The following is a 17,741-nucleotide window of genomic DNA, read 5'->3' as shown; positions in this document are numbered from 1 at the left end:
GTTTGCCATTGCCATAAATCCAATTATGGATTGTCTTCTTCCTGATGTCTCGGGCTCCCTCTTTGTGGACGATTTTGCGATCTACTACAGCTCTCAACGGACCAGCCTTCTTGAACGACGTCTTCAAGGATGTCTCGATCGCCTCCACTCTTGGAGCGTCGAAACCGGCTTCCGTTTTTCTCCCAGTAATACCGTTTGTTCATTTTTGGCGACGTAAGGCGTTTCTTCCGCCCTCCTTACATCTAGGTCCTGTCAACCTTCCGTTTTCAGACGTCGCTAAATTCTTGGGTCTTATGTTTGACAGAAAACTGTGCTGGCCCTCCCATGTTTCCTATCTTTTGGCTCGCTGTCTGCGATCCCTCAACACCCTCCGTGTCCTGAATGGTACCTCCTGGGGAGCGGACCGAGTGGTCCTTCTCCGCCTCTATCGCGCCTTAGTGCGCTCGAAATTGGACTATGGAAGCATAGTCTACTCCCCCCTGCGGGTTCGGGGCTAAGAATAGGCCCGCGGTATTCCTGCCTGTCGTAAGAGGCGACTAAAAGGAGTCTCAAACGTTTCGGCCTTCTGTGATGGTCCCCTCTTGGGTTTGACCTCCTTTTTTTTCCAAATTTCCGTTGTTAGTGCGTGCCATTTGGGGAAGGACACCTTACGTGGCGTTTTTCTATTGGTCCATCATGCTCCACCATCTTGCATGTTACCTATTGTCGTGTGGGGGGGACTACGCCCAACATCTTCTGGGTTGTCTCCTTCTCGCCTTGTGCGCACTCTTCTTCTTAGCGCCTACGACAACTGTGGACCCTTTCAACACCTAAAATCCAGCACGGTAGCCAGTCCGTTGTGGTGTGGTCGTCATGTACCCTCTTGGTGGTAGCCCCCTGACCACGCAGGGATCGCACTACAGATGCCAGATCTGTTTCCTCCCCATGCATGCCAAGGAGTATGTGCCCATCTTGTCTGGGGCACGGGGACTCCGGGCAACGGGATATCGGCCAGGTACCCGTTGCTTTGGCTGGGTGGCGCCCTTGGGGAGAGCCCTCGTTCGGAGTAGGTGGCATCTGGGCGGATGTGGCGCAATGAAGCGCAATAAATCACACCAAGCTGGTGGTCGCACGGCCACCAGCGTCTCTAAGCGTGGTAGGGTAGACTTTGATGCTGCACAATATGGCCCTCAGTCGTTCCCCTCGTTGGCTGCGCCATGGGAGGGACGCCGATCTAGTGCCAAGCGGGAGCCTTACGTACCGCAATACCTTGTCTGCAGCAGGACTGATGGTGACTCCTTTCTTACGACGAAGCCTCTGTTTTTTGTGGAACACCTGGAGGATAAGTTTGGGGAAGTGGCGGGGTTGTCTAAAATGAGGAATGGGTCCATCCTCCTCAAGACGTCCTCCCCAGCCCAGTCACGAGCGTTGCTCTTGTGTGATAAGCTGGGTGACGTCCCTGTTACCGTCACTCCCCGCAGTAGTTTAAATATAGTCCAGGGGATTATTTACCATCGTGATCTCTTGTTACAATCCGATGACGAGCTGAGAGCCGACTTGGAAAGACGTGGTGTACATTTTGTCCGTCGTGTACATAGAGGACCCAAGACTAACAGGGTGGCCACCGGTGCCTTTATCTTGGCCTTTGAGGGTGATGTCTTGCCCGAGAAGGTCAAGGTGATGGTTTACCGTTGCGACGTGAATCCATACGTCCCTCCCCCCGATGCGGTGCTTCCAGTGCTGGAAGTTTGGGCATATGTCCTCCCGTTGCCCATCCAGCGCTACATGTCGAGATTGCGGACGCCCCTCTCATCCCGATTCTCCATGTGCGCCTCCACCTGTATGTGTCAGCTGTGGGGAGCACCACTCTCCATGCTCGCCGGATTGCCCCGTTCTTCATAAGGAGCGGAAGATCATGGAATTTAAGACCCTGGACCGGCTTACTTATCGAGAGGCAAAACTGAAATATGAAAGGTTGTATCCTGCTTCCATTCGAACATCTTATGCTGCAGCCACGTTATCTTCGCCCACGCGAGCGACGGTTGTCGCCTCATCTGTGACGCCTTCAGTGGGCCCTCGGGGCCGTGTATCTCTGTCTGCCCCCCTCGTGTCTGGGGGCAAGCCTTCCTCTGTTGCCCCCTTAGCAGTTGGGGGGCAAACCCTCTTCTGTCGCTCCCCCCACACTCACTTCGGGAGTGACATCTGCTCCACAACCGGGAGGCTCGATCCCTCCCCCTCCTTCTCCACCGGCGTTGCCTCCGCCAGTTCCTCTCTTGCAGAAGGGGTCCCTCGGGGCTCTCCCTTCCTCCGTTTCTTCTCCTTCTCAGCCAAACGTCAGCCAGTGGCTGAAGGTTCCGCCACCTGCTGGTCGTAGGGCTTCTGCATCGTCGTCAGCCTCCAACACTCCTTCAGAGAAGTTCTCCCAGCCCTCTCACCCTAAGGGCCGACGTGAGAAGAAGGAACGGCATGTGTCCAAGAAGGACGTTCCGGCGGTTTCAGCACTGCCTGCTGTACATAGTGCTGGCTCTGGGGATGAGGTGGAGATCCCGCCTCTGCCGCGGATCTCGCCCTCATGGAACCCTTGGGGGCCTCTCCTATGGACTCGGCTGACTCTCCCCCGGTGGCGGCAGTTGGCTCTGAAGCGCTGTCTGCCTCTTAGTCGCATTCACGCCCTCCCAGTCCCTTCCTGCTTCCATTCTCCAATGGAACTGCGGCGGTTATTTCCGCCACCTGCCTGAGCTCCAGATGCTTCTGAGTGATTCCTCTGTTCTCTGCATTGCTCTGCAGGAAACTTGGTTTCCTGCACTGCGGACCCCCGCCCTTCGCGGTTATCGGGGATACTATAAGAACCGTGCTGCAGGTGGGTTTGCCTCTTTGTTCACCACTCTGTCTATAGCTCGCCAGTACCCCTTCAGATGCCTTTAGAGGCAGTTGCTGCCAGGTTTGAGCTCTCGCCGGCTATTACTGTTTGCTCTGTTTACATTCCTCCGGATGGGGAGCTCCCCCGACATGTCTTGGCTGCGCTGCTGGCTCAACTCCCGCCACCATTGCTGCTTCTGGGCGATTTCAATGCCCACAACCCTCTATGGGGTGGGACTGTCTCTGATGACCGCGGTCGGGCCGTGGAGCATTTGTTGGCTCAGCTCGACCTTAGCCTCTTGAACACCGGTGCTCCCACGCATTTGTGTTGCCCATGGCTCATTCTCGGCCATCGATCTCTCTCTTTGCAGCCCCGGACTTGTCCCATCCCTCCACTGGAGGGTGCACCCTGACCTGTGCGGTAGTGACCATTTTCCCATCTATTTGTCACTACCCCAGTGTCGTTCTTCTGGGAGCCTGCCCCACTGGGCTCTCCATAGGGCTGACTGGGTGGCTTTTACTTCCGCTGCAACCATTGAGTCTCCCCCACAGGGTGACATTGACGAGGTGGTCCGCGTCTTAACCACGTCAATTATTTCCGCGGCCGAGGCTGCCATCCCCCCCTCTTCTGGCCTCCCTCGGAGGAAGGCTGTATCCTGGTGGTCGCCGGAGATTGCTGAGGCTATTCGCGACCGTCGGCGGGCTCTCCAGCGTCATAGGCGGCACCCGTCTCTCGAGACCCTCATCGCCTTTAAGAGGCTCCGTGCCTTGGCCCGTCGTCTTATTGCACGGCGTAAGCAGGAGTCCTGGGAGAGGTATGTCTCATCCTTGGGCTCCCATGTCTCCCCCTCGCTCGTGTGGTCCCGGATCCGGCGGATTTATGGATACCAGACCCCTATGGGTGTCCCTGGGATCTCCTTGGACGGCGCTGTCTGCATGGACGCTGCCGCCATTGCTGAACGCCTTGCTGCGCACTTTGCTAAGAGCTCTGCAACTGCAACTTATCCCCCCGCCTTTCGCTCTCTCAAGGAGCGAGCCGAGCAGACGCCGTTATCGTTCTGCACGCGTTGTCCTGAAAAATACAATGCTCCTTTCAGCGAGAGGGAATTCCTCGCTGCCCTCGCCGATTGCCCTGATACAGCACCAGGACCGGACTGCATCCACGCACAGATGCTGAATCATCTCTCCAGGGACTGCCAGAGACACATCCTCACCATCTTTAACCGCATTTGGAGCGAGGGCGTGTTCCCGTTGCAATGGCGAGAGGGTCTTATTGTCCCCATCTTGAAGCCCGGTGCGGACCCACTGGCGGTGGACAGCTATCGTCCCATTACCCTCACCAATGTTTTGTGCAAATTGCTCAAACGTATGGTGGGGCGGCGTTTGTGTTGGGTCCTTGAGTCGCGCGGTCTCCTCGCTCCATCCCAGGGTGGCTTCCGTCGGGGCCGGTCTGCCACGGACAATTTGGTGTGGCTGGAATCTGTTATTCGTACGGCCTTTGCCCAACGTCAGCATCTCGTTGCTGTATTTTTCGATCTGCGGAAGGCGTATGACACCACTTGGAGGCATCATATCCTCGCCACGTTGCATGAGTGGGGTCTTCGTGGTCGGCTCCCGGCTTTTCTTCAAACCTTTTTATTGCGCCGCTCTTTCCGGGTGCAAGTCGGTGCCACCTCTAGTTCCTCTTATATACAGGAAAATGGGGTCCTGCAGGGCTCAGTGTTGAGCGTCTCCTTATTTCTAGTGGCCATTAATGGTCTGGCTGCAGCAGTGGGGTCGTCGGTGTCTCCTTCTTTGTATGCCGACGACTTCTGCATCTCATTTAGCTCCACGACTATGGGAGTCGCCGAACGCAGGCTGCAAGTCGCCATTCGCAAGGCAGCATCATGGGCTCTGACTCATGGTTTTCAGTTCTCTGCTGCCAAGACTCGAGTTATGCACTTCTGCAGGCGTCGGACGGTCCACCCTCCTCCTGAACTTTACCTCGACGGCCACCTGCTTGAAGTGGTGGACACTTGCCGCTTCTTGGGACTCGTGTTTGATGCCCGGCTCACATGGGTTCCTCATGTTACTCAGCTGAAGCAAAAATGCTGGTGGCACCTCAACGCCCTCCGCTGCCTTAGCCACACGTCTTGGGGTGCAGATCGCTGCATGCTGCTGCGATTGTACAGAGCCCTTGTGCAGTCCCGGCTTGATTATGGGAGCCTGGCCTATGGGTCTGCGTCACCCTCAGTGTTGAAGTTGTTAGACCCCATACACCGCTGTGGGGTTCGGCTTGCAACTGGCGCTTTTCGCACCAGCCCCGTGGATAGTCTACTGGTGGAGGCCGGGGTTCCCCCGCTGCGGATTCGCCGCCATCGTCTGCTCGCCGACTATGCTGTCCACGTGCATTGCTCGCCAGGCCATCCCAATCGTCGCCTGCTTTTCCCTGCCATGGTCCTCCATCTGCCCGAACGGCGACCTAGGTCTGGGCTTTCCGTAGCTGTCCGTGTCCAGTCCCTGCTGTCAGAACTGGGGTCATTCCCTCTTCTGCCTCCCTTCCGGGTCCGTACACCTACGCCTCCCTGGTGTCTGTCCCAGCCATCCGTCCGTCTGGACTTGGCACAGGGACCCAAGGACTCGGTTCCGCCTGTGCCACTCCTTTGCCGTTTTCTTGCGCTCCTCGCCTCATTTTCGGACTGTGAGACTGTCTACACTGATGGTTCCCTGGTTGATGGTCGCACTGCCTATGCTTTTGCTCACGCTGCCCATGTTGAGCAGCGCTCCTTGCCGGCTGGCTGCAGTATTTTTACTGCAGAGCTGGTGGCCATATTGCGCACTCTTGAGCATATGCCTTCCTGCTCAGGTAGGTCCATCGTCATCTGCAGTGACTCCCTGTGCAGCCTCCAGGTCATCGACTGCTGCTATCCCTCTTCTCCTCTGGGTCCTCTATTCAGGAGTCTGTTTCCGCCATTGCCCATTCTGGTCGTTCGGTCGTCTTGGTTTGGACGCCAGGTCATGTTGGCATCCCGGGGAACGAACATGTTGACAGGCTAGCCAAAGGGGCGATCGACGCCCCAGTTTTGGAGATCGGCCTCACAGCTCGCGATCAGCAGCTGGTGTTGCGCCGTAAGGTGCTTGGGGTGTGGTCTGCTGAGTGGCGAGGCATGACAGCGCCTAATAAACTGCGGGCTGTCAAGGAGACGACCGATGTGTGGCGCTCCTCCCTGTGGTCTTCTCGCAGGGACTCTGTTATCCTGTGTCGGCTCCGCATCGGCCATACATACCTGACGCACGGCTATCTTTTGCGTCAGGAGGATCCCCCCCCTGTGTCGGTGTGGGTCCCGGCTGACGGTCGCCCACATTTTATTGGAGTGTCCCCGACTGCGCCCCCTCCGGCAGTCTTTTAATCTGCCGGGCACTTTGCCTTTGATTTTATGCGACGATGCCTCCATGACTGACACTGTTTTACATTTTATCCATGCTAGTCCTTTTTATGGTTCTATTTAGGGGGGCCTGCACCTTTCCCATTCTGTGTCTTTTGTCCTCGCGTCTCCCAATATTTGTTTTGTTTTGGTGTGTCGTCGGATGGTTGACTCTTTCCCCTTTGTTTTGTTCTTGTGGTCAGTCAACCAGTCTCCTGCCATCTTCTTTTCTTCTGTTTCTTTCTGTCTGGTGTTCGTCTGTACTCTTCTTTTCTGTAGTGTTCGTCGCCTAATTTTTGTTCTTTAGTGCCTGGGGGGGGAGTCTCCTTCCCCTTGGGGTTTTATCTGCTCCGCGACTTTGTCTCGCCCGTTTTTGGAATGGGGGACTGATGACCTTAGCTGTTTAGTCCCCCTTAAACTTCCCAACAACCACCACCACCATAGTCTACTCCTCTGCTCGGCCGTCTATTCTTCGGCGTCTCAACTCTATCCACCGCCGTGGATTACGTTTAGTGTCTGGAGCTTTTTACACCAGCCCTGTTGAAAGCCTTTATGCTAAGACTGCTGAACCTCCGCTGTCCAATCGGCGAGCAGTCCTTCCGAGTCGTTATGCTAGCCATCTGTCTTCCATGCCTGCTAATCCAGCCCATGACATTTTTTTCGACGCCTCCTTTGATGTAGGATACGCAGGCCACCCCTCCTCCCTACTACCACCGGGAGTCCGCTTCCGTCAACTGCTCCATTCTCTTTCCTTCCGCTTTCCTAAAACCTTCTTGACAACTTGAGGTACAGCACCATCTTGGCTCCGTCCCCGGATCTACCTGCTCCGTGACCTTTGTCGATTTCTCAAGGAAGGTACCCCTTCACTTGTTTATCGTCGGGCATTTGCTGCTCTATGTGCACAAGTGACAGAAGCCACATTTATTTACACCGACGGCTCGAAAACATCGTTAGGTGTAGGGAGTGCCTATATTGTTGGCGACACCCCAAATAGATTTCGGCTTTCCGACCAGTGTTCGGTTTATACTGCGGAGCTTTACGCTGTTATCCAGGCTGTCCACTACATCCGCCGCCATCAGCGGATACAGTACGTAACCTGCTCAGATTCTCTCAGCTCTCTCCTCAGTCTCCAAGCTCTTTACCCTGTGCACCCTCTGGTCCACCGGATTCAGGACTGTCTGCGCTTGCTCCACCTGGGGGGGCGTCTCGGTGGCGTTCCTCTGGCTCCCGGGACACGTTGGTATCTGTGGAAATGAAGCGGCCGATATTGCAGCCAAGGCTGCAGTCTCTCTTCTTCGGCCAGCTATTCAATCGATTCCCTTCGCCGATCTACGGAGCGTTTTATGTCGTCGAGTTGTTCTTTTATGGCACGCGCGTTGATCGACACTTCCCCATAATAAATTGCGGGACGTGAAAGCTTTTCCTTGTGCTTGGACCTCTTCCTCCCGAACGCGTCGTCGGGAGGAGGTAATTTTAACTAGACTCCGGATAGGGCACTGTCTTTTTAGCCATCGACATCTTTTAAGCGGCGATCCTCCCCCACTCTGCCCCCACTGCTCTCAGCTGTGGACGGTAAGACACCTTTTGAGTGCCCTTATTTTAATCCGTTACGCTCCCATCTACAGCTATCGCCTGATATCTCGTCGATTTTAGCAGATGACACGCGCTCAGCTGACCGCGTTCTCAAGTTTATTAGTGCCAGTGAAATGACGTCAGTCATTTGAAGCTTTTTTTGGGGACAACCAACTCCTTTCTGTAGTGGATTTTTAAGCCTTCCTTCTGCTTTTAGTTTCTCCAATTTTATGACTTTCGTTCCCATTGGTGCTGGTTTCCATTTTCGGTTTTTTACTGTTTCCTAAGTCACGGACCGGGCGCTAATGACCATAGCAGTTTTGCGCCCTAAAACCAAAACCAAAAAACAAAGAAATATTGTCTCAAAATATGGTAGAAAACCCAAAGAGATTCTGGTCGTATGTAACGTACACCAGTGGCAAAAAACAGTCAATACCGTCACTGCGCGATAGTGATGGAAATGTTACCGATGATTGTGCCACTAAAGTGGAGTTACTAGATACAGTTTTCCGTAATTCCTTCACGAAATAAGACGAAGTAAATATTCCAGAATTCGAAACCAGAACAGCTGTTAGCATGAGTGACATAAAAGTAGATATCTTAAGTGTTGCGAAACAACTCAAATAACTTAAGAAAGGCAAGTTTTCCGGTCCATATGGTATACCAATCAGGTTCCTCTGAGTATGCTGACACAATAGCGCCTTTCTTAGCAATCATATACAACCACTCACTTGACGAAAGGTCTGTTCCTGAAGACTGGAAAGTAGCACAGGTCACACCAATATTCAAGAAAGGAAATAGGAGTAACCCATTGAATTACACACCCATATCACTGACCTCAATTTGTAGTAGGATTTAGGAGCACATACTGTACTCGAATATTATGAATCACCTTGAAGAAAATGACTTATTGATACATAACCAACACTGATTCAGGAAATATCGTTCTTTTGCAACACAGCTAGTTCTGTATTCCCATGATGTAATGAGTGCTGTCGACAAGGGATCTCAGATCGATTCCATATTCCTAGATTTCCAGAAGGCTTTTGATACCGTTCCTCACAAGCGACTATTAACCAAATTGCGTGCATATGGAGTATCGTCTCAGTTGCGTGACTGGATTCGTGATTTCCTCTTAGTGATGTCACAGTACGTAGTGATAGACGGTAATCATCTAGTAGAAGAGAAATATCTGGCGTTCCGCAAGGTTGTCATAGGCCCTCTGCTGTTCCTGATTTATATAAATGATCTAGGTGATAATCTGAGCAGCCCCCTTAGATTTTTTGCAGATGACGCTGTAATTTACCGTCTAGTAAAATCATCAGACTATCAATTCCAATTAGAAAATGATCTATAGAGAATTTCTGTATGGCGCGAAAAGTGGCAGTTAGCACTAAACTAAGAAAAGTGCGAGGTCATCCACATGGGTACTAAAAGAAATCAGAAATTTTGGGTATACGATAAATCGCACAAATCTAAGGGCTTTCAATTCGACTAAATACCTAGGAATTACAATTACAAGCAACTTAAATTGGAAAGACCACGCTTTGTTGTCAGAACACTTAGAAGATGCGACAAACCCACTAAAGGGACAGCTTACATTACACTTGCCCTTCCTCCGCTGGAATATTGCTGCGCGGTATGGGATCCTTACCGGGTAGGATTGACGGAGGACATCAAAACAGTGCAAAGAAGGGCTGCTTGTTTCGTGTTATCGCGATATAGGGGTGAGAGTGTCACTGATATGATACGCGAGTTGGGGTGGCAGTCACTGTAACAAAGGCGGTTTTCTTATCGGCGAGATATTTACGAAATTTCAATCACCAACATACTCTTCCGAATGAGTAAATATTTTGTTGACGCCTACCTACGTAGGGAGAAATGATGATCATAATAAGAGAAATCAGAGCTCTAACGGAAAGATTCAGGTGTTCCTTTTACTCACACGCCATTCGAGAGTGGAATGGTAGAGTAGTAGTATCATCTGCCAGGCACTTAAGTGTGAATTGCAGAGTAACCATGTAGATGTAGATGTAAGCTAGCTGCCATTTAAGCCTGCCAGGCAGGCAGGCAAGCTGCCGATCGTTATCTGCAGAACGGGCTGGCTGCTCCGCTCCCATCCAAGCCAAACTGTTCCAAAGAGAAACACTCAAACAGGCAACAGAAAACTTGCTTGCCTGCTCACCTTGCCGTGGTACTACGCTACATAGCAGTTTAATCTTTACCCTCTCACTGCAGTGTCATGAGAAGGGTCCGTACGTTTTTTACCCGAGCATCGCTAAAAGGAGGTCAGTTTGCTACATATACATTCATTCTGGGCCACTGTAGCCCAGAAAATTACGGTTTTTGTTTGTCCTTTTTTCTTTTTCGCCGTATTACGGACTTATGTATTTCGGTACGAACGGTTATGCCTGCAACTTCACCCTCTTTCGACTAGTACTGGCCGTCCTCATCTCGAACCATCAGGTCATCTGTAATACAGGTTTCCTGTAGTAATCAGAACATCTCTGAAAGACAAGATCCTTTACACTTAAGTACCTGAACAAGACTATTGTAGTGCAACGCCAAGTAAGATTTTGGACGTCTAGTTTCTGTAACATTTGTGTTTTTCAGCCAAATATGACCACAGTTATAAGAATTTTAATTACTTTTTACAGGGTGTATATTGCGCGTTCGCTGGATTCATTTTAAGTGGACAAAATAGTTCATTCCAAATTCCCTAAATGTATTTTAGTAAACACGAAGTTCTTTTTAATGTAATGTTAATTTAAAAGTACGTGTCTGAAAGCAGAAGCTCTTCTTCGACACTAAGCTTTCTTCGCATTGCGCCGCTTATCACCAGAATATGGCTTTTTAATATCCGCTGCGCCATGTTTTTGTTCCTGTTTCAGTCCGTTTGCCCTTAATTTAGAAGGCCTATATACTGATAGATGGCCTGAAGTCCCTAGCACACACTTCCACACACGTGTTAGCTACTAAGCTTTTGTCCTCTTTCAAAAATTTATGGAGTGAGAAAACTGTTGGTTAAATTTACAAACATGTCGCAACATACTCGAGATTCCCGAATGAGCGCTTAGTGACTTTTTACACAATATGTGTTGCGACACACCTACCAATTTATTTGAAGCTGCCTCATAAAAACACAACTACTTTTCCCCAGCTGGACTTGGGCTCTGTATCATTCCCAAATTCCTAATTTCTCCTCAGTCTCCTTTAAGTTTGGGTTGTTCGTTTTGCGGCTCCCACAGTTTAGGTAGCTGAGCTGCAGTGAAACTACCTAAGCACATACCTGTCTATTCTGCAGTCACGCTGGATTGATAGCGCAACCTGTGATCAGGTGCAGCAGGCTGAATGGATCCCGTGAAACTTGGGAGGCTTGCGGGAACCCAAGATGGCCTCCTTCAACTAATACTGTGCTCCAGTACACATGCGCTCTTGTCTGCGTTGCTGCAGGTTGAGCTGCTTTAACGGTTGCGGCGTAGATAGGGGCAGGCAGGCTGGAAGAAGAATTTGTACACCTCTGGTCAGTGACAACAGTATTATCATCTTATACTGTCAGGCGTAGGTTCTTCAATGTCCTTTGTAGACGACTGTCAGGTTTCAGTAACGCAATCATCGGAAATATTCGACTGGTACGTTCGTCTCTTAGTAGCTCCCACTGAAGCAACGGTATACAGTGTTCGACGTCGGATTTGCTTTTAAGCGGCGGAAAATCTTTAGGATATGTCCAACTGTTTTGATTTTCATTGATTTCAGGTGATTGATTTTCATTTACGAGATCTGCTAGGGTTAGTTTTTTTCTGCTGCTGTAGAGAGTTTTGCAAAACGAAAACATGTTTAGGACTGTTTTGACGAACGTGACCCCACTCATTACACATAAAGCACGCAAAAATTTGGCCTGACTATGAAACCTGCACCTTGTATCCCGCAGCCATGATATGTGACAGAATATTGACTGTTATCTACATTTCTGCAGACGGCACGCCACTGAAAACTTGCAATCTACGTTGACTAGACCAGCGTTGATTTCTAAAGTTTTTTACTTCGTCACATTTGGTTAGCACTTCTTTAAGATAGGAATTTCTGGGAGAGATTAGACACGAATAACATTGTAATCAGCCTTTCCGCTGTTAACAGAAACATACTTACTGTTCCCTTCACGGTCATGAAAGTCGTTTCCGCTTCTGTGCTTCAATAGCCGGTCCGATAACACAGGATTCAGCAGTTTCGAGAAGAAGCTGTACTGTTCCAGGTCGTAATAAGCTGCGTAATCTTGATCCCTTGTGATTACTCCTACATCCACTACCCAGTCGTGAACTTCCAGTGAACTTGGTCGAACAGCATATTCATTGGCAGAACACTTAAGTGCAACTGGTCCTATTCTGGAGTATTGCTGTGCGGTGTGGGATCCGCATCAGGTGGGACTGACAGATGACATCGAAAAAGTACAAAGAAGGGCAGCTCGTTTCGTATTATCACGAAATAGGGGAGATAGTGTCACAGAAATGATACGTGAATTGGAGTGGCAATCATTAAAACAAAGGTGTTTTTCGTTGCGACGGGATCTTCTCATGAAATTTCAATCACCAGTTTTCTCCTCCGATTGCGAAAACATTCTGTTGGTACCAACCTACATAGGGAGACATGATCATCACGATAAAACAGAAATCAGGGCTCGCACAGGAAAATTTAAGTGCTCGTTTTTCCCGCGTGCCGTTCAAGAGTGGAACGGTAGAGAGATAGCTTGAAGGTGGTTCATTGAACCCTCTACCAGGCACTTTATTGTGAATAGCATAGTAATCACGTAGATGTAGATGTAGACGGATTGATCTCATTTACAAATAGACCATCACACCAGCAGCTTTATCCCCTGTCAGCTTGAAACTATATGTACATCAACTGACAGCGCAAACTGTACATCTGCATATTTTAAGCATTAACCAATGTATTACCCCAACTTTCAGTTACTTATTACATGTAATAGGTATAAGCTTCAGAACCCCACGCTTTGGAAAGTTTACTCTCATCCGATCACTCCTTTCACCCTCTCTCTACCTCCTTTCTCATCCTTTCCCTGCACCTCCAGCCTTTTATCCCTGTCTTTGAATCCCAATCAAAAGTGTTATTTATGTATAGTTTTACGACAGTTGCCAACATAATTATTGTACTTAGTTTGCTACATGTCGCCTGATTATATAAACGACTGTGAGATTTAAGCTACATAACTTGACACAGTCGGATTTATATACCATCTGAAATATATATTCCAACACATGGATTCAGCACCTCAAAACGAAGATCTCCACAATCCTTTAAAACTTATTCTGAAATAATAATGTTTTTATGATGTATATTCTTTGTACTTTGTGATAATACACTCCTGGAAATTGAAATAAGAACACCGTGAATTCATTGTCCCAGGAAGGGGAAACTTTATTGACACATTCCTGGGGTCAGATACATCACATGATCACACTGACAAAACCACAGGCACATACACAGGCAACAGAGCATGCACAATGTCGGCACTAGTACAGTGTATATCCATCTTTCGCAGCAATGCAGGCTGCTATTCTCCCATGGAGACGATCGTAGAGATGCTGGATGTAGTCCTGTGGAACGGCTTGCCATGCCATTTCCACCTGGCGCCTCAGTTGGACCAGCGTTCGTGCTGGACGTGCAGACCGCGTGAGACGACGCTTCATCCAGTCCCAAACATGCTCAATGGGGAACAGATCCGGAGATCTTGCTGGCCAGGGTAGTTGACTTACACCTTCTAGAGCACGTTGGGTGGCACGGGATACATGCGGACGTGCATTGTCCTGTTGGAACAGCAAGTTCCCTTGCCGGTCTAGGAATGGTAGAACGATGGGTTCGATGACGGTTTGGATGTACCGTGCACTATTCAGTGTCCCCTCGACGATCACCAGTGGTGTACGGCCAGTGTAGGAGATCGCTCCCCACACCATGATGCCGGGTGTTGGCCCTGTGTGCCTCGGTCGTATGCAGTCCTGATTGTGGCGCTCACCTGCACGGCGCCAAACACGCATACGACCATCATTGGCACCAAGGCAGAAGCGACTCTCATCGCTGAAGACGACACGTCTCCATTCGTCCCTCCATTCACGCCTGTCGCGACACCACTGGAGGCGGGCTGCACGATGTTGGGGCGTGAGCGGAAGACGGCCTAACGGTGTGCGGGACCGTAGCCCAGCTTCATGGAGACGGTTGCGAATGGTCCTCGCCGATACCCCAGGAGCAACAGTGTCCCTAATTTGCTGGGAAGTGGCGGTGCGGTCCCCTACGGCACTGCGTAGGATCCTACGGTCTTGGCGTGCATCCGTGCGTCGCTGCGGTCCGGTCCCAGGTCGACGGGCACGTGCACCTTCCGCCGACCACTGGCGACAACATCGATGTACTGTGGAGACCTCACGCCCCACGTGTTGAGCAATTCGGCGGTACGTCCACCCGGCCTCCCGCATGCCCACTATACGCCCTCGCTCAAAGTCCGTCAACTGCACATATGGTTCACGTCCACGCTGTCGCGGCATGCTACCAGTGTTAAAGACTGCGATGGAGCTCCGTATGCCACGGCAAACTGGCTGACACTGACGGCGGCGGTGCACAAATGCTGCGCAGCTAGCGCCATTCGACGGCCAACACCGCGGTTCCTGGTGTGTCCGCTGTGCCGTGCGTGTGATCATTGCTTGTACAGCCCTCTCGCAGTGTCCGGAGCAAGTATGGTGGGTCTGACACACCGGTGTCAATGTGTTCTTTTTTCCATTTCCAGGAGTGTATTTCTTTTGCTATATATTCCTTGCACCTAGTAGTTGCCACACGCCATCTTCGTTTACAAAATATGACACCTTACGAGTGATGCGTTACGAAAGTGATAGGAACCTATGACCACAGGAGGTATTTATTCTATTTTACTCTTTATTTTTACTGTTAGATATACATTTAGTTTTTAGCTTAACCCCCACCAAAAAAAAAAATACGTCAGTGGCACAAGTTCCTCCAAAAAATCGTAAAAGAACACAAACATATGTCATCTTAACAAATGTAAATCCACCTGATGATGGAGATTTAAATCTCCGAAACGTATCGTGAGGATAACAGTGACTAGTAACAGTAAATGTGCTGTTTCATTCGAGGTTAATAGAGAATAAACGCTCAGCAACACGGAAGACAAAACAAGTCACACACACACACACACACACACACACACACACACACACACACACGGAGAGAGAGTGAAACACGATATGTAAACGTGACTTGTCAACAACGCTAGATGCTAGAGTACACACAGCCTGTCCCCGCACTGCCGCTTTTACGTGCGGTTTCCGCGATCTGTGGAAAGCATGCAAGACTGGTGTATCTATACTACTATTTAAAGACAAGCTGTAGTTCAACGTTGCTATGTCGAAAAGTTCTTGACCAATTTACTTCAAAATCTTACGTGATACTCCAAGAAACGTTGGGACGGATTAGCCTACATATTTTTAAATATATGTGCTTTATACACACATTGTGAAATGGAAAAGGTTGTAACGAAAGTCTCGAAAAGTTCATGACGAATTACTTCAAATTTTTGTACAATACTCTAATAAAAGTACAGACGGACTTAATGCAACTTCTTAAAAGATATATATGGTATATAAATATATATATACTATATAAATATAAAGCATATAAGTATGTACTACATAAAGGGCAAAAATGGTTAGCACAAGATTCGAAAGATTCCTGACCAACTTACTTCAAAATTTTATATAGTAGTCTAAAAAACGTTTGATCAAAAGCATTTCAGCAAAAATCTCGGAAATTTCTTGACCAGTTCATTTCAGATTTCTATGTGATACTCTAATAAATGTTCGGACACACAGGCTACATATTTTTTCATATATACAGTACATAAATCTAGACTACCATATAAAGACAAGTCGTTATTTAAAGTTGTTACCAAAATTCTACAAAAGTTGTAGATAGATTTACTTCAAGTTTTTAGACGACGCTCTAATAAACGTCCAGACAGACATAGGCTATACATTGTTAATATCTAGAGGAAAGTTCCAAAAAATCTGGAAAATTTCTTGATCGATTTACTTCGTTTTCATATGGAACTCTAATGAAAATTCCAGCAAACATAGGATACATACTTTTCAATGCACATGTTATTTAAATATATATCTTATCCATAAAGGGAGAACGTTGTTAACAAAAATCTCGAAATGAATACTTGCACCGCAGTTATTGCGGAAATGGAAAGTGCTGCTGAAGTGTCGGTTTCACAGAATGGATTCGTAGTCACAGTCTTGTATTGTTAGCCAATAAACAGATTGTAGTAATACTTAGAAAGAATATGGTTTTGCAAACATGCAATTTTTTTGCATGGCACAATGCCTATTGACATTAACATACTAAAAGTAGGGTAAATTAGAATGTCAGTGATGTTTCTTGCAGGATTCTAGTGTGAGTAGTTTACGAGATAATTTCCCACACCGACACTCGTTTTTGCCATTCAACCTGCGTAGTTGCTAGGTACGATACTGTTAAGTTTGCTTGTGTGTTTCTTGAGTGCACGCGACTTGCTAATCAGTTATTGTGTAACAGTCCGAACAGTAGGTTGTGAGTGGACAATGGAATTTACCAAAGCAGAAAAAGCCGACATGCTCATGGTGTATGGAGTGTAGGAAGAATGTAGTTCGCTCCAGTACAGTGTATGTGGAAAGATATCCCAACACATGCCAATTACACCCGATAATACGCAACGACATGTTAATGCAGCCTGTTCAGACATCTCCGCTGAAATTTTAGCACGTGTGCAGCAGTCGTTCAGTACCAGACTGGAAATATGTGTTGCTGCTGTGATGATCAATTGTCTCGTTACTAGTCAGAACCCACATAACTAAGGTACGCACTTAGGGTCTTTAGTGTGTGCTACTACAGGTATTGTGCAAGTGTCGACGTGGATCTTTTCAAAATACGGTATCTCGTAAATGACTCGCAATAGAATCCTGCAACAAACACCACTGATATTCTAATTTACTGTAATTTTAGTTTGTTAATGTCAATAGCCATTGTTCCATTTAAAAGTTGTATGTTTGAAAAAACTCTTTCTAATTATTATTAGAATCTGTTTATTGGCTACAATACGAGCCCCTGACTACTAATCCATTCTGTGAAAACCGGATATCATTAGCACTTTTCATTTCCGCAATATTTGCGGTGGGAGTTTTAGATGATTCAACATAAAGAGATAACGTTCTTAGCAAAAATTTCGAGAACCTCTTGACCGATTTATTTCAGATTTTCACACGATACTCTAATAAAGGTTCGGATAGTCAGAGGCTACACATTTTTTAATATATCTAACACATACAGCAATTTTGTTAGCAAAATTCTCGAAAAATTCTTCACCGATTTAGTTCACATTTTTACACGATCCTCTAATAAACATTTGGACACACACTGGCTGTATGTTTTTTAAAAAACATTAATATTCAAATATATATTTCATATATAGAGGTATAGTTGTTTGAGAAAAACCTCAAAAAGTTCTTGACAGTTTTATTTAAAATTGTTGCGTATACTCCACTACCATTCAGATCAGATGGACGTAGGGTATATATTTTTTCTAATCGACAATGTACAGATTTTCTATTAAAACTGACTGCCAAACAAAAAATGCTGTGCTGTGAAATTGTGCGGTTTTGTTTTCTTTCCCTCAGTTTTAGCTTAGATATCAGTGCATGTAAGTTATTAGACAACTTCTTTCTTACATATATAGTGTTGTGTACATAGTTCCGCGTAGCCAGCGCGTACACAACTTTCCCACTAGAGCGCGCCCCGCTAAGCACAATAGTGCAGGTGCAGTGTTCGTCTGTCTCCACACAGAGATGGTGCTGCCATAGAGACGGACCA

Source organism: Schistocerca piceifrons, chromosome 3 (genome assembly GCF_021461385.2).
Source record: "Schistocerca piceifrons isolate TAMUIC-IGC-003096 chromosome 3, iqSchPice1.1, whole genome shotgun sequence".
In the NCBI taxonomy this organism is placed as follows: Eukaryota; Metazoa; Arthropoda; class Insecta; order Orthoptera; family Acrididae; genus Schistocerca; species Schistocerca piceifrons.
The sequence above is the reverse complement of the archived record's forward strand: the minus strand, read 5'-3'. Positions refer to the sequence as shown.